The 25,946-nt window shown below is 39.5% G+C and overlaps 1 protein-coding gene across 1 annotated transcript in view; it reads left to right on the top strand.

Moving 5' to 3' along the window:
* Positions 1–25,946, top strand: part of zbtb20.S (zinc finger and BTB domain containing 20 S homeolog) — a 423,947-nt gene that overhangs the window by 375,288 nt on the left and 22,713 nt on the right. Inside the window, exon 7 of the mRNA XM_041583507.1 lies at positions 25,583–25,681. The gene's annotated coding sequence lies outside the window, so the exon portion shown is untranslated. The remainder of the gene's footprint in view (positions 1–25,582; positions 25,682–25,946) is intronic.

Consider the following 25,946-nt stretch of genomic DNA (forward strand, 5'->3'; position numbering starts at 1 on the left):
CTGGTGGGGGTAGGATTGGTGTTGTGGCTGGTGTGTTGGGGGGCGTAGGGGTGTTGTGTGGGACCCAGTGGACCCCCACAGTCGGATGTTGTGTACAATAGAAGGGTACAACAAACATTTAGATTACACAATTATACAATAATACTAACTCCAGAGTAACACTGATACAAGAGTTAAAGAGGATCCTGCTTAATAGAGTTTACAATCTAAAATATGGATAAACCAAATCCAGGATTCAGTTCAAGATTCAGCCTTTTTCAGCAGGATTCGTCCCAAATCCAAGTGCCTGACTGAAACAAATATGATTCCTTAAAATCATGTAACTTTGTGTCAACAAGGAATTGAACATTTTTAACAGTTCTCTTTGGACCCTCCTGTCACCAATTTGCATATGCAAAATAGGATTCAGATTCAGTTATGGCTGAATCTGGCATGAAGAATTCGGGATTCGCCCGAATCCCATAATAGTGGATTTGGTACATCCCTAATCTAAAAGGAGAAGGTGGTATGTGACAAAAGGTTTGATTGTGGCTACATCTCATGTGTGTGTTACAGACAAGGGATTGGGGGAAAGTAGTAAAATGGGGTGAATAAGTAAACAGTTAGTAGCAAACAGTGTTTGGGTGATAGGTCCCCATTTACTTTTCTTGTGAAAGAACTACAGGGGATTTCTGATGGAAGGTGCAACCATCACTAGGAACCTCTTAATGCCAACTGGAGAAAACCACATTTCTTTAGCCATTGGAGGAAAGCATTGTTCCCCCAAATGTACTGTAAGTTAACATGGTGCAAGTGGGCTCAGGTGTGAATAGATAAGGGGGTTCCAACTCTTACCCATTACTAATAAGGAACACGTGTGGAGCAGTTGGAAAGGCTGCCAATGCCGTGTTGGTTTTTCGGAGTTTCTCCTCCACCTCAGGGACTTTCCAAGAGGCTGCAGAGTACGGGGCAGGAGGATCTGTATGTGCACATTCTGCTGATGATTCTGGTGGGTGGCTGAATCATCCCAATGGCATTCAGCAGGAACCAGCTGCTAGGAATATTAAAATGCAAGCGTGTATTTCTCCAGAGAGACAGGAGCATCTGCAAACTTTTCCTATCTTGATAGAACAGATAATCCCAGGGAGATGTCTTCTCCGAATTTAACTCTCTACTCATGTATGTGCACCAACTGCTTCCCTACCTTGGAACATTGGTATTCCTCAGCAAGGCGTGTTTCGAATATTCATGTCTTTTACTCAGTAAGTGAAAGGGTATTAGGGGGCCAGGGAATTGGCTTTGTATTCAGCACATTCATTTTAATAGACTTCAGTATTTAGGCCATGCAGTAGGCTGCTTTTGATGGCAGATTTGGAACTGTCATTATTAAGCCATTATTTATCTTTTGCCTTGCTGTTGGAGGTCACTTATAATCTGGGGCCCTGGAAAAACTCAGTTGGTTACAACTTTCACCAGCCCTATACTGACTAAGTAGTAGTATTCAAACAAAATGCTGCTCTGTAAAATTGTAGAGTTTCACTTTAGGAGAACACTTGAGAAAGGGGGTAGATCCTCTGAAACCTAGTGTGGAGCTCTCAATAAACCAAACATATTTAGCTCATTTTGCATGTGTGACTGCCATCTGATTCCCTTCATGTTCTGTCTAGAGTTTCATTTTAGCCTAGTTTCAGCTGCACTGCACTCTTTCCATGCAATTCTGTTGCATTATTACCGCATGTATTACCCCACTAGGTGGCTATTCCACTCTTACTCAGTACATGGCTATTCTACTCTTGCCCACTTCATGGCTGTTGCACTGTTGCAAAGTGATGGATCGTCCAGTCTTACTCAGTGCTGGCCCTCTCTATCTTGCCCAGTGAATGGCTGTTCCACTCTTGCTCAATGCATGGCTATGTCAATTTTGCTCAATGCAAAACATTTCAGTCTCGACCAGTGCATGGCTGGTCCTCTCTTGCCCAGTGCATGGTTCTTCCTCTATTAGCCAGTGCGTCTTATCCTCTCTTGCCCAGTTCATGGCAGTTCCTCTCTTACCCAGGGCATGTCTGTTGCACTCTTCCAAACTACTTCTCTTCCACTATTGCTTAGTGGTGACTGTACCAGTCTTGCTCTGTGCATGGCCCGTTCAGTCTTAACCAGTTTGTTGTGGTTCCTCTCCTGCCCAAGACATGTCTGCTCAAATCTTAGCCAGTGCATGGCTCTTCAGTCTTGCCCAGTGCATGGCTTTTTCCCTTGTGCCCACTACATGACTCTTACACTGTTAATTGGTGATGGCTATTACAGTCATGCCCAGTGCATGGATGTATATAGTGTAGGTAAAGTTTATGTTGCTCAACTAACATGATAGAATGGGATTTTAATTATTTCCTGGGTTGACAGGTCCTCTTTAAGTCTTGCCGAGTGCATGGCTGTTTCATTCTTGCCCAGTGCATTGGTATTGAGACAACCCCACTTCCTAGAGGTAACAGTGTTGCACAGACTTTCCTGCCCTTTCTTATACTTAAACTGGTGCTGGTTGCTCCCATACACCTGCCATATATCTACAGTATATATATATATATATGTGTGTGTGTTTGCTGCACTCAGTGTATCTGTTTACATTAGGGATGCACCAAATTAAGGATACAGCACTTTTTGCAGCCAAAACAAATCCAAACCCTTAATCTCATGTGACATTACGTCTCTGTGCAACTGAGGGCAGCACATTTTTGCTTACAATTAATGCAATTTTTGTATTTTTCTCAAATGTGAATATGTAGATTAGAGTTTGGATCAGGGGCGTAACTATAGAGGAAGCAGACCCTGCGCCTGTAGGGGGGCCCAGGAGGTATAGGGGCCCCACGAAGCGCTAATTCATATACAGTTTCAATAAATATTGGTAAAACAAGTCAACTGCTAAATATTTTGGGGGCCTGAAAAATAATTTGCTGTGGGGCCCAGTAATATCTAGTTACGCCACTGGTTTGGATTTAGTTCGGTATTCTGCCAAAGCAGAAAGTGATATATTTGATTATATTTGATGCATTCCCAGTTTACACAGATGGAAAAGGAAGTATTGGAGAAGCATGATAAACTGTAACTCATTTGGCTCCATCTGTATGTATGTGTACTGTATGTATATATCAATGGAAATGCTATACTAATGTACTCCATCTGTATGTATTTCATGTTGTATGTTGCAGAGAATAACTTCCACCAGTTATCAAACAGCGGTGCCAACTCAGTTTCCAGTGGCTTCTCCCATCTGCCAGTTTAGCACACGTGTATTTTGGAAATCAGGCTGTATAGTTATAACCTTTTCCTGGCAGGATCACAAATCAATTTCATGAGTCGTCTCTTACCATTGCTTTTTCTATGCATATGCCATTATTTGCCTTCCCTCTGATCGGTTACATTGCCTGTTTCACCACAGGTCTTGGGCTCTTGTTTTGCATACGGAATATTGCATGTACTCTGATTCGCTTTAGTCATGCTCTTTTTTTATTTGAACTTGTGGAGCAGATGCGTGTGTCCTGTGCTGTCGCAATTGTGACTACTCGCTAATGTCTTCAGAAAATGTCAACAGTAATTTCAATGTTCAAGTATGAAAGTAAATAAATATATAAATCTTAGAGATCCCATATCACCAGTTTGCAAAGCTTTTCATTTGATTCAGTTTGAGTTAAAACCTCACCGGGCAATGTGTAGTGATGGGCGAATTTGCGCCGTTTCGCTTCGCCGAAAAATTCGCGAATTTCGCGCGAAATTCGCGAAACGGCGAAAAATTCGCGAAACGGCGCCGGCGTCTCGTTTTTGACGCAAATTTTCGCGGGCGATTTGCGAATTTATTCGCTGGCGGCGAAATGCGCAAATTCGCCGCGAATTCGCGCCTGGCGAATAAATTCGCCCATCACTAGCAATGTGTATTATTGTGGTCAGGTGTCCATTACCAATTAGTTGTGTTTCTGCTATGAACTGTTCAACAGTAACCCATATGCAGTTGCCAGGAACTCTTCATAACTAACCCTTGCCCAACTGCTAGAAAGTCTTCATTACTAACCCTTGCCCAACTGATAGGAAGGCTTCATTAATAACGCTTGCCCAACTGCTAGGAACTCTTCATTACTAACCCTTGCCCAACTGCTAGAAAGTCTTCATTACTAACCCTTGCCCAACTGATAGGAAGGCTTCATTAATAACGCTTGCCCAACTGCTAGGAACTCTTCATAACTAACCCTTGCCCAACTGATAGGAATTCTTCATAACTGCATGTGCAGCTGTTGAGAGCTGTCCATAACTAACCCATGTGCAACTGCTGGGAGCTGTCCAAATCTAACCTATGGGTCACTTCTGAAAATTGTCAGTAGCTAACTGCCAGGAGCTACTCACAACTAGCTCATATGAAAGTGCTAGGAACTATCTATAACTAACCCAGGTGCAGTTGCTGGGAGATATTCATGACTAACTTACATGCAACTGCTAGAAACTATCCATATTTAACTCCTGGCATTTGTCCAACTAAACAATATGGAGCTACTAGGAGCTGTCCATAAGTAACCCATGTGCAAAGTGCTGGAAGCCATCCATAATTAACCATGTCCAAGTCCATAGTTTACCATTTTGCAGCTGCACTAGCAACTATCCTTTACTAACCAACTGCTCATGTACTACTGCTGGAAGCTGTCCCTGATTTATTCATGTGCAACCTCTAGGAACTATTCATAACTATGTGTAGGTGAAGTTTTATGGGGAGCCCCCTATTCATGTGCCTGGTTTCTCATGCATATGTTGCTTGGTGCAAGTCTAGAACCTCATGATTGTGCCAAATTTCTGTAGCACCCACTTTATTCAATAATTCATAATGATGTCATATGGATGCTTGGTCCATAGGTTTTGAAGCCCTTGATTACATCATGAATAAATCCAAGACCTAACACTACCTACCACTATATTTGTAACCCCTGGGGCAATTTTTATATATGGCTTCTCCATAATCTGTTTTCATTCCCATTTTAATAGTCAGGAATAAGTTTAACTTTTCAAATGTCCTTCGTATCACCAGAGAAGTTGAAAACATCTTTGTATGACATTAAGGTTCCAGTGTCTTTTTCTCTCTCACAAATGAATATTAATCGTGAGACAAGAAGGAAAACTAGTGGGGGGTGAGGATTTTTATTACAGGCTCTTGAAATCCAGTGACGCCAGACAGCATTTATCAATCCAACTGCCTAATAAAAAGATAGTACCCAAGAAGGTAGAAGAGAGCGATTACTTTCCCTTGTCATCGGAGACTGATTGAGATGCACATTCCCACGATAAAATTAGGCCGGGTTGGTTCTACAAATTGTCTTCCAGGCTGGTTAGTGATAGAAATATGTTACTGGGTACATCAACAAACTGACCCTCGCTGTTGAAAGGGCCCAGTTTAACCCTGGGTGTTTGTAAGGCTCACAGCCTAGCAGCATTTCTGATATTTGTACATCTTGGAGTGAAGATCAACAAGTTGTGTCTGTGGATGAGCAGTTGGTCACAGAAGCTGAAGGACCTAATTCAAATCTGTCAGCAGGTGTCATTGACTTGTTCAGTTGGTTTCTAGTACTCCTTGACCCTTCCCATGTCCTTTGGATCCTTTGGAACAGGGTTCTGGCTTAAGAGAAAGAGTTTTCCTTTTGTGGCCAGTAGTTGGCTGGTTTCTGTTATTCTTCCCATTGTGAGCGGCTGTTCATGTTGACAAGGGCCCTACCAACTCCGATGCAGACAAACATCCATTGTTTGCAGCGTCTATAATACTGTTATAGCCTTTTCCCTCCATATTAAGTCCCCAAGCTACGATTCGCTCTGTGCTCAGCTTATTGCATTTCCATATGCAATTACATTGGTGTAAATATTTAATATAATATATATTTAGCATATTTAAATATATTTTAATATTTAACAAAGGCAATGATTATTTTATTATATTTATTTAAAAATGTGTAAAACACAGCCCTGAAACGTTACACACAGTTCACATGGGACAAGTTGTGCTTATTGCTCGGCTTATCTCAAGCCACAAAAAAGAAGGGAATGCAGAAATTAGAGCAAATTTGGCTACAAGACAGACCAAGCAGCAACAAGGAGCAGAGGTCTACTAGAGAAACCACGGAAAGCTAGGAGACAAACCAAGGAGTGGAAGAGGCTATGACATAAACCAAAGAACAGAACAATGTTCGAGATAAAAGAAGGAGCAGAAGAGGCTATAAAGCACATCAAAGCAAATCAATGAACAGTTGAGGTTACAACAAACTATGTTGCAGTTGAGACTACCAGAGAAGGCTAGGAGAGAAACCAAGAGGTAATGCCGAGACAATAAGCCACCTTATGGGGTAAACTATTGTAAGGTTTACTCACCACTGCTCTGCTCCGGTGAGACAAGATGGCGGCATCCAGGGATCCCACGTGGCATGTTCCGACGCCAATGCCTCAAACGTGCGCAGCATCTCTACGCCAGCGCGTCAGAACGGACGCATCGTCTTGACGCCAGTGCGTCAGAATGGATGCAACGTCAGGACACCAGCATCATGACGTCATCATTCCTGTTTGGTGCCAAAGAGGCCTATATAATACAATTTCTGTCATTGCCCAATTATAGGTTCTCATTGAGTGTCCCTGGGTGTGACTTTCAAACTGCTATTTTTGATTCCTGTGTTTGACCACGGCCTGTTTTCATTTAATCTGAACCTTTGCTCCCTGTATTGACCCTTTTGCCTGGACTTTGATTACTCTTCTTCTTAAACCCTTTTGTACCGCAAACTGTGTTGGACTTGCTGCTTCCTCCTTTGTTTGCAACTTTACTGGAGCCTCCGGGCACTTACAGTATAATTGGGCAATGACAGGAATGTTCAGGTGTCTTATATAGGCCTCTTTGGCACCAAACAGGCGTGATGACATCATGACACTGGCTTCCTGACGTTGAGTCCATTCTGACGCTGGCGTCAAGATGCTGCATCTGTTCTGATGTCTGGCGTCGAGACGCTGTGCACGTTTGATGCATTGGCGTCAGAACGTGCCAAGTGGGATCCCTGGACGCCGCTATCTTGAATCACCGGAGCGGAGCAGCGTTGAGTAACCCTTACAACTATGATGTATAAATGTTATCATTCAAACCTTTATTTTGTAACTCATCCAACAAGTAGGTCAAGTGCAGTCCACCACAATCCTTTGTGTTTTTTTAACTAGCATGCCAATAGTCATCAAGGTCAAGCCCTGTTTCAACATAGGATCTTGGTGTCCATCATGTTTACACGAAACATTCTAGACTCGAGAACAAGAGCAGAGGACAGGTCTATTTGTCAGGCACCGGTTGGACAACCCGACCAATGGTCCCTGCCAGCACCCTACTCAGCCCTAGTTACCCCAATAGGGAGAGAGAGTCAGAAGAGGGTTAAAACAGCACATTACAAAAGAATGTTGTTTTTTTTTACCAAACACTTCTTTATTGCAGCACTGAAGCTGTTTGCAGCTTTGTATTAAGCAGAAAGTTCAAATCAATTATTGTCCATTAGAGTAGGGTATATAACTGATGAAATATCCCCAAGGAGCGCTGCAAATGTATCTCCATGTCCTCTGCAGAAATGTAATTCCTGACAGTTAGCATCTCCTCTGGCTTTTAGTGCCACAGAGCAGCCTGAACAGAGGGAGCATCTGATTTATATCTGGACTGGGCTTCTTTTGTTCACTCGCTGACGTTTGTTTAACACTGACTCTTGTTGGAGGGGGGGTGCGGCGGTGGTGAAGATAAAGAGCAAAAAAGATTTACTTATAGAATGTGTATATCATTGCTCAGAACATTAATCTGATTTATAGAAAAGGTATTTAAAGTCTGTATTTTTCTAATTAAGTTGGAAAAAAACATATTGCGTTTTTTTTTAATGGGGTTAACAGGGTTAGCCTTGATCCATAAACCTGTATGCTTGGAGCCTGGAATTTTGGAGACCATGAGGAGCTAATTAACTGAGTGCTTTTCAGATTTTGTATTGGCCATGAATTTTATGCCTAAAAACTCAGGAGCTTAAGGGGGTGATGATAGGAGCTTACTGGGGTTTATTTAGGTCAAATTGTCTGAAAATCCAGTACTTTGTATGTATTCAACCATGTTAATGTGACCCTGACAACAGATAACCTCCATATCATACATAAAACCTTCAAGTTGCCAACATGCTGGGATTGGACGGTATTGTTTATCCAGCAAGGTCTTTATAGTATATATATATATATATATATATATAGTGTATATAGATATACACCCTAGATGGGTGCATTGAATAGAGTTGCCACTGTTCCCGATCTCTGATTCTGGTTTCCACAGGGCTAACTGGTGTTTGAATAAGCCCTAGCAACTAGATGGACTAATACCAAATGAAGTCTAATTTTAATAGTCTTAGAAAAAGTCTGTCTATATCATTTTAAAAGATCAGTTGATCTATCAGTAGCGTGCCCAAGTCCAGAAGAAGGTGTGGGAACTGGATGTAGGCCTTCCTGTTTCTTAGATTAGTGAGAACCGCTCCTTTCTGACTGTATGTTTAATCAAAGACTCACTTGCCTAATGACTTAATTAGAGACAATCCTTAACTATACTGTATGTATTTAGGCTTTCCTGAATCATTGAGCCCCTTCTCATAGCCAAAGACTTCGACGAGAGAGCTTCTTCTTCTCCTGTGGCATGTAGGCCATCCTAAGTAAGAAAACCTTGAAGACTCTAATTGCTTCTTCTTTATTTGTATCCAGTAAAGCCTGATTAAGAAGTCTTTGACTCTAATTGAAGAGCCTCTTCCTCTTTAAGTGTGGCGAGAACCCGAGAGCCACCCCCATGTAAGCATTTTAATAAAAGTTCTCTATGCCCGTGATCTTCTTTGATGACTGTCTATAACTCTGTAGCAGTCCTACAGAAATAAAATGATTTCCTAGCATCCCATTGCTCACAAGCTCTTGATCCCAGCTCATCGTTCATTAAGTTCTCTATTCTTTTCATGTCGGTGGTGCAATTAGGGTTTCGATAAAGTACTCTTCAGGGTGGCTGGCTTGCGCCGCTTCTTTAGCAGGTCACTAAACTGTCGTTATAATTATGCCATCTACCTCCTGAGGGGGTCATGTTTCAGTGGTCTTGGCCATTAAATCATTAATTAAACCTCTGTGAGTGCCTGGTGCAAAGTTGGAATCCTAGAAGAGAGGCATCTGCTGAATCTTTCATAAGGAACCTAGAGAATAATCAGGAAACTCTCTATAATACATTCCTGAGAAGGTTTAATAAACTTCAGTAAATCACTTTTGGACACTGCATCAAGCGACTTGCCAAGGGCTACATTATGCAACATCTCTAGGCCCCAACAGTTCAATAGGCATTGTAGATCTGTTACTGGACTCTGGGCCTATAAAGTGATTCCCACATCTTTGATCTTGGCCAGTATTTTATTCCGAGCATCAGTCATGTCGTAGTTCAGAGTTCTCTGGAGGTGCTGCCATATGAACTGTGCAGCCCATGGAATTAACCATCAGTACTGTGAGAATCTGTAAGTGGTAAAGGTATGGGACCTGTTATCCAGAATACTCAGCACCTGGGGGTTTCTGGATAACAGATATTTACGTAATTTGGATCTTCATACCTTAAGTCTACTAGAAAATCATTTAAACATCAAATAAACCCAACAGGCTGCTTTTTCTTTCAATAAGGATTAATTATATCTTAGTTGGGATCAAGTACAAGCTACTGTTTTATTATTACAGAAAAAAAAGGAAATTGTTTTTAAAAATTTGGATTAATTGATTGTAATGGAGTCCTTCCCGTAATTTGGAGTTTTCTGGATAACGGGTTTCCGGATAACGGATCCCATACCTGTATATCAGGCACACAAGGAAGCAATAACTTTCGTTATTTTTTCACAAAATTCTTTTTAATTTTTGTGTATTAAAATCAATCCTTCTGTTTTGTCATGTGTTGAGGAAAAAAGTGTAAACTTTTCCTCTTATAAGAAATATGGTTTCTCTGTGCCTTGGTGCAGTGACCACATTAGACTATAAGCTCTTTGGTCAGGGACCTCCTTCCTACTGAGCCTCAAACCACATAGCACATAATCTTTGTATTTATACTTATTTATTGTATGTATGTTCTCCCTGTGTGCGCTTTTGTATACGGTAAGATTGTACAGCCCTGCGTATGTTAGAAGTGCTTTATAAATAAAGTTATACATACCTATACATTGTAACAAAAGTCAGATGTCATTGTGTGATGCCTCACAGATCAGCTAAATCAGAATGCAGTGAAACGTGAAAAAATTACTTTGTAAATAGGCAAATTTTCCTTAATAACGTTAATAAAACAGCCATTAGTACTTCTTCTGCCCAGAAACCTTAGCAGTGGCTTGCCCAGTCCAGAGTTATTTTACTGAAAGGGAAACAAGGGTGTTAGGTACAATGGGCATAGAGACATGGGGGGCATATTTAATAAAGAGTGACAGTCAACAGAATAAACCTCTTTGTTTACCTGTTTTGTTGCTAGAAATTCCATACAAGTGAATATAGAATGGTGGAATTTTACTGTTGGACTGTGACAAGCTCACAATTTGATAAATATGCCCCCAAATGATGAGAAAGAGTTACCTGGTCTGAGCTTATGGAATCTATACAGTCAAGTATACTATGTAAAATGTAACTGTGATTTGCTCAGTGTACAGTATGTACAGTATAGTAATGGGCTTTGCTCGGTGTACAGTATAGTAATGGGCTTTGCTCGGTGTACAGTATAGTATTGGGCTTTGCTCGGTGTACAGTATGTACAGTATGTGCTCACAAATCACACATAATATGAGCCCACTTACGTATGTGATGACCAAACGACCCCTGTGGGCACAGAAAGGCAATTTTTGCATGTCTGTTAGATATGAACGCACAGAAATAAAAGAGATGGGAACACTGATCTCTCCATATCAGTATCTGCTACATGTACCCTGATACTTTCATTCCTGAGGCTCCTTTTCTTGCAACTTTTGTGCCTCCGGCAAAAGGCCTTTCCTTTCTCTCAATGTGGCTGTCACTGAACAGTAAACAGAGTATGGGAGGGGCATTGAATAACAATGGGCCCCTGAACTGGCAGAAGCTGTTGCAGCTTTACCCATATGGCTTCTATCATTTTAATTGAATCCCATCGTACCCGCTTGCCAGTCAGATAGTACCCAGGAACAATATGACTGTACAACAAATTCCATTGCACCTGCCTTCCTTCTTGTATCAGTCTGTCTGTATCGCTCTTGCCTTTGTCTCTCCTATGTCACCGTACTTTTTTCTCTTCCATACCTGATGAGCAGCTAGGGCCTTGTCCTAGCCCATAATTAAGTGCAATGGAGGGCAGGAAACGCGTAGGGCCAATGGACATATGGTTCCTTTTTTAGTGAACCTGCAATAAATATTATATTTTTAGCTTTAAATTTGGCAGCCCTTGTGGAAGTTTTCTGAGCGCCCGATACCCCTTCTTTGCATGCTGCTTGTCCTTGATGGCATGGCTAGGTGCAAAGTGCAAAGATCTGGTTAAATTTGACTTGCCCCCTGCCCTGCGTGGAGAAAAATTGCCAAAAACCTGTGAGGGTTGGCCAGGGGTAGGAACATAAGCACCTGTTGGGAATAATGTATAAACTCTATAAAGCACTGTGTAGATGGGAAAAACTCTATAAATAATCAAAAATAATACAAAGTGAGAACGTTATATATATGAATAGAGTAAGAATGCACTGTATGCTATTATTATTATTTTATTTTGTTCTGAAAGACCCAATGTCTTGTGTTTGTTGAGCGGTTGCATAAACAGCTCTCACAGCTGAAAGTGGGTTCTTCTTGCGCTACTTTCTGTTGTCTGGAGGAACAGTCGTTTCATCGCAAGCCTCACAGTTTTGTTTTTTAGATAATCCAGATAAAATAATGCAAACGATTGTGCTATCGCATTTTCCGTCACGCCATTGTCTCTACTCTTTGCTTTGTGCAGCAGGTAATGCAATTGGTGAAGGTTTTGTGTCTCGCAGCAGTAAAAGAGGTGCTACCCATTGCTACTTTTTATTTACAGGCTGCCAACAGCACTTCTCATGATATACAATTGTTTGTAAATCTCTCTGTCTGGCCTTGATAGCACAAAGGAGAACTGCGCTGCACAAAATTACTTTCCCTGGAATTATGCTATTTTTTTTCACCTCTTCCAAAAAATCGGATGGGTTCTGAGTGTGCCGATATGGGTGCTCTGTCTGGAAAAGGGACAAACGGACCTTATTGCTGCCACTTTAATAGTATTTTAGTCTGCACTTCAGCCTTTGCTTAATGTTTGTCTAGTGAAATATGAAATTTTTTGCACTTAAAAATATACCCCAGCAATTTCAACATTTATGCCTTTTAAACCTTTTCAATGTGTTCCAATATGAGCATGCTTGCTAATAAACGGGATGTTTGGCCCTAATGAAAATTAGGGCCAAATTATTATAGACTGTACTGAGGGTTCCCAGCAGTTTGAACTTGCCTGACTGCCAACATATTTGAGGCATGTTTCCTATTCTTGTCGATTCACCAGAATTAGTGATGAGCTAATTTTTTCACCAGGCATGGATTCGCGTCAATATTCCGCATTTCACCATCTGAGAATTTTTGGGGGGAAACTGCAGCAAAAATCCGCCTCTAAAAAATTATCCCCAACAAAAAAGTCAGCAAATCAAAATTGTCGCAGAGACAAAAAAGTTGCCATGAGAAAAAAAAAAACGCCCGTTGACTTTCATGCATTTGGAGAGAGAATTGCTGCATTTGTAAAAAATGTTCCACATAAAAAAAATGTCCGCCCATTAACTTCAATGCGTTTTGCAGGACAAAATCTAAACATTAATTTCCCCATCAGTTTCCCATAATCATTTCTGGTGATGCGTTGGTTATATTTGTGGTAGTTGGAAAACGTTGCAAATTATGCTGCATGAAAGCATTATATGAGGATTTTCTAAAATTATCATTTTGAGTTTTCTAAATTTTAGGGAAAAAAACTTGATTAAATTAAAACTTGCATTAAATGCGTTTTTTTGTGAATTGACAAAATATTTAGAAAAATAAAAATTAAATCCAAAAAACAAGATCACTTTAAAACTCAATCACACTAATCAATCACATTAAACGATTCATTTTTGCCGAATTTACAAATATAAACATTTATTTGAAAAACCCAAAAATTGTTATCTTAAATTATGCAAATATACCTCCTATTGACTTTTAAAGAAGCTTTCAGCTTCTAGCAGTCAAACTTCTCAATCTGAGCTCTTGAGATGTTCTTGTTGTAAAATCTTGTGAAATCTGAAATCTAGAAACTCAAAATTTTTAAATTCAAACATCTCTTAACAAAAATGAAAATTTTGACTATTAATTTATATATTTCCCCCTATATGAGAACAATGCCACAAGTTTCACTGTGGTACGCTAATGTGCAAACATGGAGGTTTCCAAAGCACGCTGAAAAAGAAAGTCAATCTTTAAATTTAGGAACGCAATCCACAATTTTGGAATTGGTTCATTTACTTAAAGAAACTCCAACCTGAAACTAATGTGCATTTTAAAATGCGACCAAAACATTGAAAACAATGTGCTTATTGTTCAGTGCATTATATGACATTAAGCAGGATCTAAGAGCAGGGTTGATCTTTCTTGTTTGTGGGGTCACTGACCCTAGGTACCAGATGGCTATTTTTTAGATTGAATTTACAAATTCCAACTTCAGCTTAAACAAGCCAAAACAATATTTCAAGCAATCGATCAGTTGCCAATCTGCAATTGTTAGATTCTCATTCAGCCGCTCCGTGATAAGGAATGGGGCGCCATCTTCAGAACGCACCATTGTTCTTCCCAAACCTTTTATTGCATCTGATCAGGCTAAATAACAAACAAGCAACAGCTAAAATCAGATCAAAAGGAGCCTCATCGCTTACAAGCCTCTCAATTAGATACGTGTCGAAGAGAACTGCAGTATGTGAACCTTTTAATTATATTGAAAGGTACAAGCGATTATCAGACGCCCATTCCAAAAGGAAGAATCATTAAAGCATCTCTCTCTTGCAAGTAGAAGAGAAAATGCAAAGGCAGACTCAGTCTATAGCATCGATCAGGGAGCAACAAAGGATTCGTCTGCTGATGAGATGCTAATCGATGGGAGCAGTCTGTGAAGGCGCATGCAGAGATGTGAGAAGAGAAATCAATTGCCAAGCTCTCACTTGGGAGAACATGGTCTGTCTACAGCACCGAGCCAAGCAAAGGTCAACGACTGCGAACGGGCCCGGTGTAGACCTGTGGCAACCTCACCGTGGGTCACTGACTCCACCTTCAAAATCCCTTAGTGGACCTTATACTCATGAAGGATAATTTATTAAAGGTCGCATTGTAGTGGTTTTAGATGCTTTGGAAACCACGACTAAACTCACAAATTCTAAAACCACGATAGTCATTGAATTTATTAAAAGATCTGAATATAAAAAATACAAACACGCACTAAATAATCGAAAAACCTCTAAAAATAGGTTTTCTGACAATTTCTAGTGAAGAAAAAACCTCTAAAAGTCCAAATTGATTTAAATCGGTCCAATAGGATCAGCGCAGCTCCCATTGACTTCTATAGAACCTCGACATCCAGGTTTTGCCGTAGCGGTTTTTGTGTTTTTTTACACTTAATATATCTTGAATTTTTAGAGATTTTTAGAAATATAGAAAACCAAAATTTTTTTGAGAATTGTGGAAAAAAGCAAAATGAAATTGTTAGTACATGGGCCCCCTAATAAGGGATGCATAAAATCAATCCTATGGGAAAGATTCGGCCAATTACTGAAATGAATCAGAATTCTAATTTGCATGTGAATTATAGAAAGAATTGGAAAGAGAACCGTACGCTGGCCTCACAGTTACATTTTTTTTAAACTGTTTTACTTGTTTGTGTGACAAAAATTTGCCTGTGTTATTTGGATTCAGATTTGATTCGGCCAGGCACTTGGATTCGGATGAATCTCAATTCTTCTGAAAAAATCGGTATTCTGGATTTGGTGCATCCCTAATATTAATGGTGATTCTCACCTTTTTAATAATTTTAGGGGCAGATTTATCAAGGGTCAAAGTGAAAATTCGAAGTAAAAAAATTTGAATTTTTTGTGTACTTTGAATAGTACAAATTCAATTCGAATTTGAAAAAAATACAAAAAATTTGAATATTGAAATTTCAAATATCGGATATCGACTTTGACCATTAGCCATCTAAAACCTGCTTGCTGTTTTAGCCTATGGGGGACCTCTTAGAACCTAAATGGAGTCAATTGGTGGGCTTTGAAAAATAGATTTTTTTTTTTTAAATACTTCAAATCAAATTCGATCGAATACGATCTTACTTCAAATTTCGAAGTTATGGGAGTTCAAAAAAACTCCCATTACTTTGAAATTCGACCCTTGATAAATCTGCCCCTTAGTGTTTTTTTTGATGTTATAGCCTGTTCTAACCATTTTTAATTGGTCTTTAAGGGGCATATTTATCAAGGGTCAAATTTCGAATTGAAAAATTAGAATTCAAAAAGACCAACCGAAATTAAGTCAAAGTCGAATAGGTCAGTTTTCGATCAAATAGGTCCGAATCTGGCCGAATTAGAATCGTACGAATCAAAGTAATATCACATTTGATCGACTTTGATTCAAAGTTTTTCCCAAATATAGGTTCTATGAGGTCCCCCATAGGCTAAAACAGCAATTCGGCAGGTTTTAGATGGTGAATGGTCGATGTCAAATTTTTAAAGAGACAGTACAGGGGTTATTTACTAAATGATGCATGCAAAAATCACAAAAAATTTGTGATTTTTTTTATAAAATCGGACTTTTAAAAAAATCACACATTTTTCAGAATGTATTAAACTCTGAGGATGGAAAAGTCAGAATCTGAAAATCCAGCATCTCAGACCTGTCAAGGTTGCAAATAAGTCAATGGGAGAAGTCCCAATGATTTTCTGATGTGCACTTGGTTTTTGGCAATACCCCGAATTTATGGCGTTTTCGGGTGAAAAATCTGAAAAAATCGTGAAAATCGGATGAAAAATCTGAAAAAAACTTGAAAATTGGATTTTTTCCCACAAACAAAATATTTGGACTTTGATAAATAACCCCTACATGATAAATTTCAATATTTGAATTTTTGGGCTATTCCCTAGTTGAAGTACACCAAAAATAGCTCAAAATTCAAATTTTTCTCATTTGAAAATTCACCTCGACCTTTGATAAATCTGCCCTTAAATGTCCCAACCTTTAAACCCATGAGGAGCACTCTACACCCATTCCTCAACCCAAAACTCACAATGTGTGTCCTGTAACCTTTTGGATTGTTCATGGGAGAATCCCTGCTTTCATTTCACTCAATATTTTCATAATCAGTTATGGAGAGTTGTTCTTATGGTTGGTCAGGGTTTTAGATTGTCTCGAATCTTGTTTCAGTGAAACCTTGTGCCACCCAGATGAATTGTCCAACCTGCTTCAGTCTGTGAATTTATCTCCATTCATCTTTCTTTTATGTGAAAATCAATGGGAAATCATGTCCCAACAGCAAACAGATGGATCTATTAAGCCAACTAGAGATGGAAGAGTAGAACATATAGGCTTTTGTGTTCTCCGGTAAAACTGAATGATTCCAGATATGGCCGTGTACTTGTGAGGTTGTCCAAAAGTCTCAGGCTTAAGAGCTAATGACATCTGGGTGTTCCTTCTCTCCTGATCTAAGCATGCCTTTCAAAATCAAAGTGTCTCGCTTTTGGTTGATATATAACTTATGTCATATGGAGTCCCAGTTGCATATAATTTTCTGCTTTCCAAAGCTTTTTTGCAAATGACCAAAAACAAACCCCAAAACCAAGAATGTGTTTGGGATATTTGTTTTTCATTCCTTATGTGATGTCTCCAGAGCAAAGAAATGATGTTCTTGCAACCAGATGTCGGGGGGATCAGTCGCAGCTTCTATGTTTCCAGCTGTACCGATGGGGCATGTCCATCGGATTCATTATACTTAAAACAGCCTTAAATTCAGAGGAAGGAAAATATCTCCAAGCTCAAGTGTTGCTATTTTTACGAAGGAGAAAATCTGTAAAGCATTAGGTTTTGTAAAATACATTTTCTTTTTAACGTGACCACAACAAACCCTACGGAAATATCCTCATACAGATGTAGTCATGTGCCATCGTACATTCAGTTCTAGAACTTACGAGACAAGTCTTTAACCATGAACCGTGCAAACTTGCACATGGAAATCGCATACATTTTAACCTAAGAACATGTCGTTGGACTTAAAGCAATGTGGCCCCAAGGAATAAACCGGCCCCAAAGCTAAAACTATGGGGCATTTTTAATAATATAAAAAATGAGATTTATTAAGGGGCAGATTTATTAAGGTTCGAACTGTAAATTCGAATTTGAATGCAAATTTTTTAAATGATTTTTGTTGTAAAAATTCACACATTTGAATTTTAATCCTCCAAATCGAATTTTCTGGTCGAGACTATTCGATCAAATATTAGATGTTCAAATTCTTACTTAATCTCAAATCTCTTAATATTTAAATTTATTAGAGAATTTGACCTTTGATAAATCTGTCCATTAGTGTAAAAACCATGAAAAACTCTTTTACAGAACTTCTCATAGAGCAGTCTATAGAAGCCAGTTGGAACTGCATTGATCCCGTTGGACCTTTTAGAGCTTTTCAAATACAGGTATGGGACCTGTTATCCAGAATGCTCAGAACCTGGGGCTTTTCATATAAGGGATCTTTCTGTAATTTGGATCTTCATACCATAAGTCTACTAGAAAATCATGTAAACCTTAAATAAATCCAATAGGCTGGTTTTGCTTCCAATAAGGATTAATTATATCTTAGTTGGGATCAAGTACAAACTACTGTTTTATTACTACAGAGAAAAAAGAAGTCATTTTTAAAAAATTGGATTATTTGGATAAAATGGAGTCTATGGGAGAGTCTTTCCACAATTTGGAGTTTTCTGGATATTGAGTTTCTGGATATCGGATCCCATACCTGTATTCTTTTGCTGGTGATTATCAGAAAAACATAAATTGTTTTAGAGATATTTACATTTTATTCAGATGGTTCAGTATTTTTTTTTTCCATTCATACTTTTTATATTCTGATATTTTAATAACTTTCATGACATTTGTGATTTTAGAGAAACAAGGGCCAATTTACTTATAATCAAATTTTTTTATGATTTCTTTTTCCACGAATCTTGAAAAAAAGGTTGTTTTGATATATTTCGTAAAAACTCAAAATATTCTAGATTTATCAAATGAAAAAAATTTTAAAAATTTAATACAAAAATTTGCGAAGTAAATGTTGTCACGGTGCTATAGAAGTCAGTGGGAGCTGCACTGATCCTATTAGACCATTTTTAATCCAATCAGAATTTTAGAGGAGTTTGTGTATTTTATTGTTTGTACTTTTTTTTAAAATTTGGATTTTTTAATAAATTCATTGATATTTGTGGTTTTAGAGTTTATTCGTGGTTTCAAAAACCTCTAAAACCACTAAAGGTCGACATCTAAAAAATTACGAGGAAGTCATTGAGGTCTGTAATCAGGCATAAAGGGCACAAAACATGGTGATTAATGTTCACGAAGGTGTTTGCAAACGTTTTTAGCGCTAACAAAACACATGACATTTCCCCAATAGAGTTTAATCATGTTTTTTTTAAAAAAGCTCTAATACCACTAAAATTCAACCTTTAATTTGGCTCCCTATTAGTGAAAAAAATTTCAGAAATTTTGAAAGGAGGTCCAGCTGCTCCACTAAGGGATAGATTTATGGAACTTGATAGTTTTCACAATGTGTTTCTTTGGAAAAATGTTGCAGAAAATGTCTCAACTCTCATATTTATCCTTTGTTGTCTGCATTTTCCTGCAAAAACGTTTTTGAAGATTTGCTCACGTTTTCTTGATTTCTGTAGCAAAAAAAAAAAATCAGAAAATTCTTGAATGACATGCAGGAATTGTTTGTTGCAGCACATGCTGAGCTTCCCATTGGTCTGAATTGCAGGTGTCAACTCGCAAGTTTTGTTGAGAATTTTGAAAAAATATAATTTAGAAAAGAGCACGACACCCCAAATAATTGCCAAAATTTCCAAAATTACAATTTTTTAGCTTTTTCTTTGCAATTCAGTTGTCAATGAGTTCCTGGTCATGAATAATGATCAGATACGACACTTGGCTATACAAGTTTAGGCAGAGTTGGACTGGGCATTGCGGGTCCACCAGGGCTGGGACACCAAGGGCCCTCCTGGCAACCACCTGAGCCCCCCTCCCAACTTCCAAACAAACCCACCATGAAAGCACACACCATAAAGCCACATCACATCATCGGATCACTTACCATGTGTATCTCCTGTTGTTAACAGCATGAGGCATGGGCCAGCGGGGGTCCATGAGGGCATTGGCCTACCAGCTCAATCCGACCATGAGTTTAGTATCACCAGGATGTGATATGAGAATGTATCTGGACAATGCAGGACAACTTTGGTCTACTTTGCCCAAAAGGAAACAGAGTACTGAAGATTGAGCTAATAAAGTCCTCAAACATCTCAGTTATGAAAACTGGTTGGAGATGTTGGGTTATTTACAGTCAAGATGCTACAAACGGTCTGACAAACCTTATTCACCAATAGATCTTTCCAAATAACCCCAAGGCATCTCTTGAGATTCAAAGAAAGTGTTTTTCATCTTCCTTTGGATACAACTAGACTAAGTTTAACAATTTTGACAGTTTAGGAAATAAATATTAGCATGTAGGCTTGGCCAGAGGGGAGTTCAGATAGAATATATAAAGCTATAGGGCATGGGGATGTATGACATGGCATCGAATGCCATAATCAGGGTGCTGTTCTGCAGGCCACCATAGTATTCTGTTTTTATTTGCATATATTGTGATGTGTATTTATATAATCATCCTCTTCATTTTATTGATTGTGCCTTAAGTGCAGTCTTTCTCACTGAGCAGTTAATTGAAGTGCCCATAGCTGCATGTTCAGTAAATAAACACCTGAAGAGCCTCATTAATCCAAGGGGGAGGGTTTATTAGGTGCCAAATGTACATCGAATTCCACTGGTCCTAGGGCATTGGGAGGTAGAAGCGGAAAAGGACTGTGCTGGTTTATCAAATGTTTCATTCATTGAATTTCAGCAGTTCCTGATATAATTTCATTGGAATCAATGCGTCTACTTTCCCAAGCTCCTCTGTGTAAGTGTATGAACAAGACACACCTGGGATCATTCAAATAAGTGTAAATTCTGATAAACTCTCCACATGAATATGGTCTCTCTCTCTTTTTACTTCTTAAAGGTCAACTTTATTGAAGCCGATACAGAGGAGACCACTGCTCAATTGCTAATTATCTGCTTATAGTTGGGTATTTCAGAAGTCTGTTTATTACAGTTTCTAGTGTGCCTCGTTGCAGGAAGAAGGACTAAAAAAAAAGACCAGGTGGACACACTAAAGGCTAGAGAAAAATAATGTAGTTGCCTGGGACCAATGTGAACACAACCACAATAAATAGGATGTTGATAATGTGTATAAACAAGTTGAAATATGGGAAGGAGGATATACTCACAGTTCACCCCAGTCCATGGGTGCATATCCATAAGAAAACAAAAAGGTGTGAGTCCTTCCAAAAAATTAAAAAATGAATAAAGGAAAAAAGGGGGAATTACCAAAATAAATCTATGAACAAATCAATGAAAAAATTGGAAATTAAAATATATAGTATAAGTATAATCACAGAAAAGTTTTCCTTTTTTTCCTTTATTTAATTTGACAAACACACACACACATATATATATTTATATATATATATTGTCCTTTTATAATACTTATATATATATTTTCTTATTTATATCTTTTCTTTTTTGATAGTTTTATGTGGGTATTTAATAATCTTCAGAAGCCAAAAAGATGGACGGCACTCCGATCAAACAGAAAAGATCTTACGTTTTTTTGGTTTTTTTTATGTCTTTTTTGATAGTTTTATGTGGGTATTTAATAAGCTTTATGTGGGACGTTTGTATGCAATCAAACAAAATGTTGTTTTGGTTGATCCCACCTCTATATAAGTCATGTACAGAGGTGTGCTCATTAGCCTATGTGTAAGTGCCCCTAAAAGCTGAAACGCGTTAGGCCTCCATTCACTATGTCCTAATAAACATTTTTGTATTTTTATAAACTTTTGAATGATTTTTTTGGAGGAACTCACACCTATTGGTTTTCTTATGGACACACTAAAGCCCCCTGTGATGATCACGCTTGATTTGCATTGAAGAGTGGTCATCTTGGTCACTCTAGGCCAGATCAGCATCTCATTGGCCTGTTTCACTGTTACCTGGGTGGGGTGTTGACCAGACATCTCTTCATAAAAGCTGGTTCTCAGAAGGCCTATTTTGATCTTGAACATTGTTGAGATAGGGTCCAAACAATCAGATTAGCTTTTGTTGACTTAATTGGGCAAATCTGCCTATCTCATCCGATGAGCAGATCTTTTATGGCCAATATATCAATCAGTTATTCCCACTCTCTAATACTCAGTCATTTCAGGGACAGTTTCAGGGCAGGACATACAGATAATTTGGTTTTCGGGAATCCCCCCTTGGCTTCATAAAAGTAGATTATATAGTGTGTTATCTGCTGTTGCACTCTATTCCCCATTTGTAGTTGAATTTCAGATTGGGTTCTGCAAGTTGACCATCCTGACTTCTGAGCTCCCTGCTGCTCCTCCTCGGTTGGGGGGTCCCAGACTCTCTGCATTGCCATATGCCCAACCCACCCACTCAGTCATGAGCCTTTTACTGGTTCTGAGTGACCTGTCACTCAAACACAAGGCTACTGAGTGGGTTTGACAGCTGTAATCTTCCATCTCATCCCCACCGTTCCTATTTCTGTCCTGCGCTCTCCTCTTGTTCCACCTTGTGTCTAGTCATATAATTGTTTTATGAGTTTCTGAAATGGAAAAAAATAATTTGTTCCGAACAAACAGGGACAGTGCCTATAAATTAGGGACAGTTGGTACAATAATGTAATTAGAACATTAAGGCCGCTTCCTGCCAAGAATTCTGGATACAAGTCTGTTTAATGGATTTCGGAGATCAAAATTCAGTTTATTTTCTTTATAAAAAACACATATTTGATGCTGTTGCTTAGAGCTGCATCTCTAGTGGAACGGTCTTTATTTCGGTCTTTAAAGGTCATGTTCAGCATGCAGGCCTTTCTGGGTCTTGTAAAACTACAGCTTTCACTGCAAACCCAAATGATGCCACATAGGGGACTTCTTGTTCTATATAATCAAAAAGGGGAGGGAGGACAATGCAGACAGTGGCCTTGGTACATACCTCCCAACTGTCCCGTTTTTAGAGGGACAGTCCCTCTTTTGATAGCTCAACCTGCAGTTCCTCGTTTGTACTGGAAAGTCCTGTTTTTAACTGAACAGCCAGAAAACAACTAAGTTTCTAACTTAATTGGCTTTTGGCAGAGAGCCCAGAACAGACACAGCATCAGATAAGATACTTTTGTAACAATTTCGAGATAAGCAAATAAGTAATTGTAACAATATAAGATAACAGGTCTCTTGGGAAAACTAAGACTTACAGCTTAAAAGGCATTTCACCTTCATTAGCAAAACTGTAATAACTGAAAAAACCACAGAAATATGTTCAAACTTTCATAACCTGCCAAATTTTGTAAAATTAACATGGCAATTAGGGGCTGTGGTCGCATAAATGTGTGTGGTCAAAAGATTTAAAGCGCTACACGCGCCAGCTTTTTTATCCCTCTTTTTTTTCTCAAAATGTTGGGAGGTATGCACTAGTATATAGAACTGCTGGAAATAGTATCAATATATATATATATGTGAGAAGCAGGCCATTATGACTTGTATGGAGGGCCAGTTGGGTTCCTGACTGATGTACAATACCAATATATGTGTGAGATACAGATCATTATCCCCAAGGTTTGAGGGTGCATGAGTAAAGAGAGATCACAGTGTTTCGGCTATTACGTGTTTCTGGAAGCTCTGTTTGTCTCTAGTTGTAGATATTTACACAATATTTTTAAAAATCTGGGACCCCAGATTTTATGTAGTATAAAATGTACCCCCTCAATCCTGTGTGTCCGTGTGTCCCAGTACATTTGAGCGTATGAGCAGGACTGATCCCCTATCTGCCGATGCCTTGCTATCATTATCCCATCCTTTCCAAGGGGTCCTGTAGGGACCTGTGGGTGCTCAGTATGGGAAACAGGGCTGGGATTCAGGCTCTTTATAGTAAGATGAGGCACCTGCAGACACAATCCAGTTCAGAGACTGCAGAAGGGGTCGGAGTTCTCAGAGATTCTTGGCCTAGAAGTTACAGATTCTCACTCATGTTGGCCGCCGTCTCTCTCTCTCTCTCTCTCTCTCTCGTGAGACAGGTTGTGACACTGGACCCCCATGAGCCAATTCAAACCAGTCATTAAGCACCGAGCCAACCAGCCTTGTCTACAGCATTCACACCGCCACCTCTCAGGCTTCCCTGTGAATGCACTTATATTGGGAAACTCGCATTTTAGCATCAGGATCCGACATCCAACTATACAATTGGTTCTGGTTTAACCCTTTGTGTGCCATTTGATTTTTTTACAAGAATGTAATGAACCTACAGAGCTGACAATCAAGATTAACGTAGCTTTTGTACATTCGTCAGGGTTAAGTATCACCTTATAATAATTTGCTAATGTCCATTAAATAAAAAACAGCAAAATAGTTTTGTGTGTCTTACCTGCAGTAACCTGGTCCCTACACTCACTGGGACTCATTGATAAACACTGGGCAAATTTGCACCTCGGCAGTAACTGATAGCAGATATATTCATATCTTCTGCCTTCTATCCCTCTGCACTGCTCATGAGTCACATCTGCACTGCTCATGAGTCACATCTTCTGCCTTCTATCGCTCTGCACTGTTCATGAGTCACATCGTCTGCCTTCTATCCCTCTGCACTGCTCATGAGTCACATCTTCTGCCTTCTATCGCTCTGCAGTCTGCACTGCTCATGAGTCACATCTTCTGCCTTCTATCCCTCTGCACTGCTCATGAGTCACATCTTCTGCCTTCTATCCCTCTGCACTGCTCATGAGTCACATCTTCTGCCTTCTATCCCTCTGCGCTGCTCATGAGTCACGTCTTCTGCCTTCTATCCCTCTGCACTGCTCATGAGTCATGTCTTCTGCCTTCTATCCCTCTGCACTGCTCATGAGTCACATCTTCTGCCTTCTATCCCTCTGCACTGCTCATGAGTCACATCTTCTGCCTTCTATCCCTCTGCACTGCTCATGAGTCACATCTTCTGCCTTCTAACCCTTTGCACTGCTCATGAGTCACGTCTTCTGCCTTCTATCCCTCTGCACTGTTCATGAGTCACGTCTTCTGCCTTCAATCCCTCTGCACTGCTCATGAGTCACGTCTTCTGCCTTATATCCCTCTGCACCGCTCATGAGTTATATCTATCCCTTTATTTTAACAAATGCTGCCATACTGGGGCTCAGAGCAAATTTGCCCTGGGCAGTAACCCATGGCAACCAGTCAGTGATTAGATTTTTTTCAGCCAGTGGAAAGGAGAACAATGAATGCAGCATCTGATTGGTTGCCATGTGTAACTGTCCAGGTGCAAAGATGTTTATAAATGATTCTCATTGTCTTCTCCTCATCATTGGGCCATAGAACTTTATTTATAAAAAATAAAAGGTCTCGTTAACACATATTAGTGTGTAATATAAGTAAAATAAAGTTAATATTATACGTATAAATTGTATTATACATTGCATATTGTTCTGCCTCTTGGTTATTAGCTCTGCTTTTCTCTTGTGTTCCAGCTCCATACTCAGGGAATGTTTTTGGGGTTTATCTTGCAAATGAAGTGACATATATTATTAATACTCTAGCTTAGCCTTAACATATTGCCTATGAATATGCTTCGGCCAGACTGGTCTCCTTGTAGCTCTTGGCTCCACTATAACTGCAGTACCACTGTCCTCTGCTGGCCGCCATGCTCTTTATAAAGAGGTCTATGTCCAGCCATTTAAATCTTCCCTTTGTGCGTTACATTCTTTTTTTTAGCCACCGTTTTGCCTATGTAAGAAAATATACCCAATAAGCTTCCCAATATCCATTCATTCCATATTTGCATTTAAAGTTACATTTCTTGTGATTCCAATGGTTTATCCCTTATTATTCATTGGTTCTGAACATGAGCATCTCTTGGTATTCATAACATGCAAAGGAAAGAGTGACACACGGGCAGAGAGCACAGCTGCCAAGCACAAGCACTAAGTGTCCCCTTTCCAACCTGCAGGGTTCATCGACATCATCATAGGGGGGACAGATGGATATGTGATGTCACAGGATGGGGCATGGGAGGATCAGTGACATCATGCAGTGGGGAAGGAGCAGATAGGGGATATGGCTCCAGAGTGCCTGACAAGCCTGTCAGAACAATATGTGGCTAAAGATTTTTCTCTCTTTTTTTCCAGCTCCCATGCTGCTTCTTTCCTATCCCTTCCCAAATGATTGTCTGCACTAAACCTGAGACTTGGAGTGACTTGCCTGAAGAGTGACACCATAAAACTACTGTAAGTGTTTGTATCCAATGCCGGATTGTCGCTATTAAAGCAAAGGGAAAACACTGGGGCCATGCCCTTGTGAATTCTATAGCCTGACAGTATGTCATTAATAGCTTCCCTAAAATGAAAATCAGTTTGATGTAGTGGCACTGTAGCCCAGGGTTTAGTACTTATGCAGCGCACGGGTCCTGAGTTCAATTCTGACCTCAGTATTATCTGCAAGGAACTATTCTGTGTGTGTCTGGGTGGATTTCCTCCCACACATTCAAGCAGG

Source organism: Xenopus laevis, chromosome 2S (assembly GCF_017654675.1).
Source record: "Xenopus laevis strain J_2021 chromosome 2S, Xenopus_laevis_v10.1, whole genome shotgun sequence".
NCBI classification, from domain to species: Eukaryota; Metazoa; Chordata; class Amphibia; order Anura; family Pipidae; genus Xenopus; species Xenopus laevis.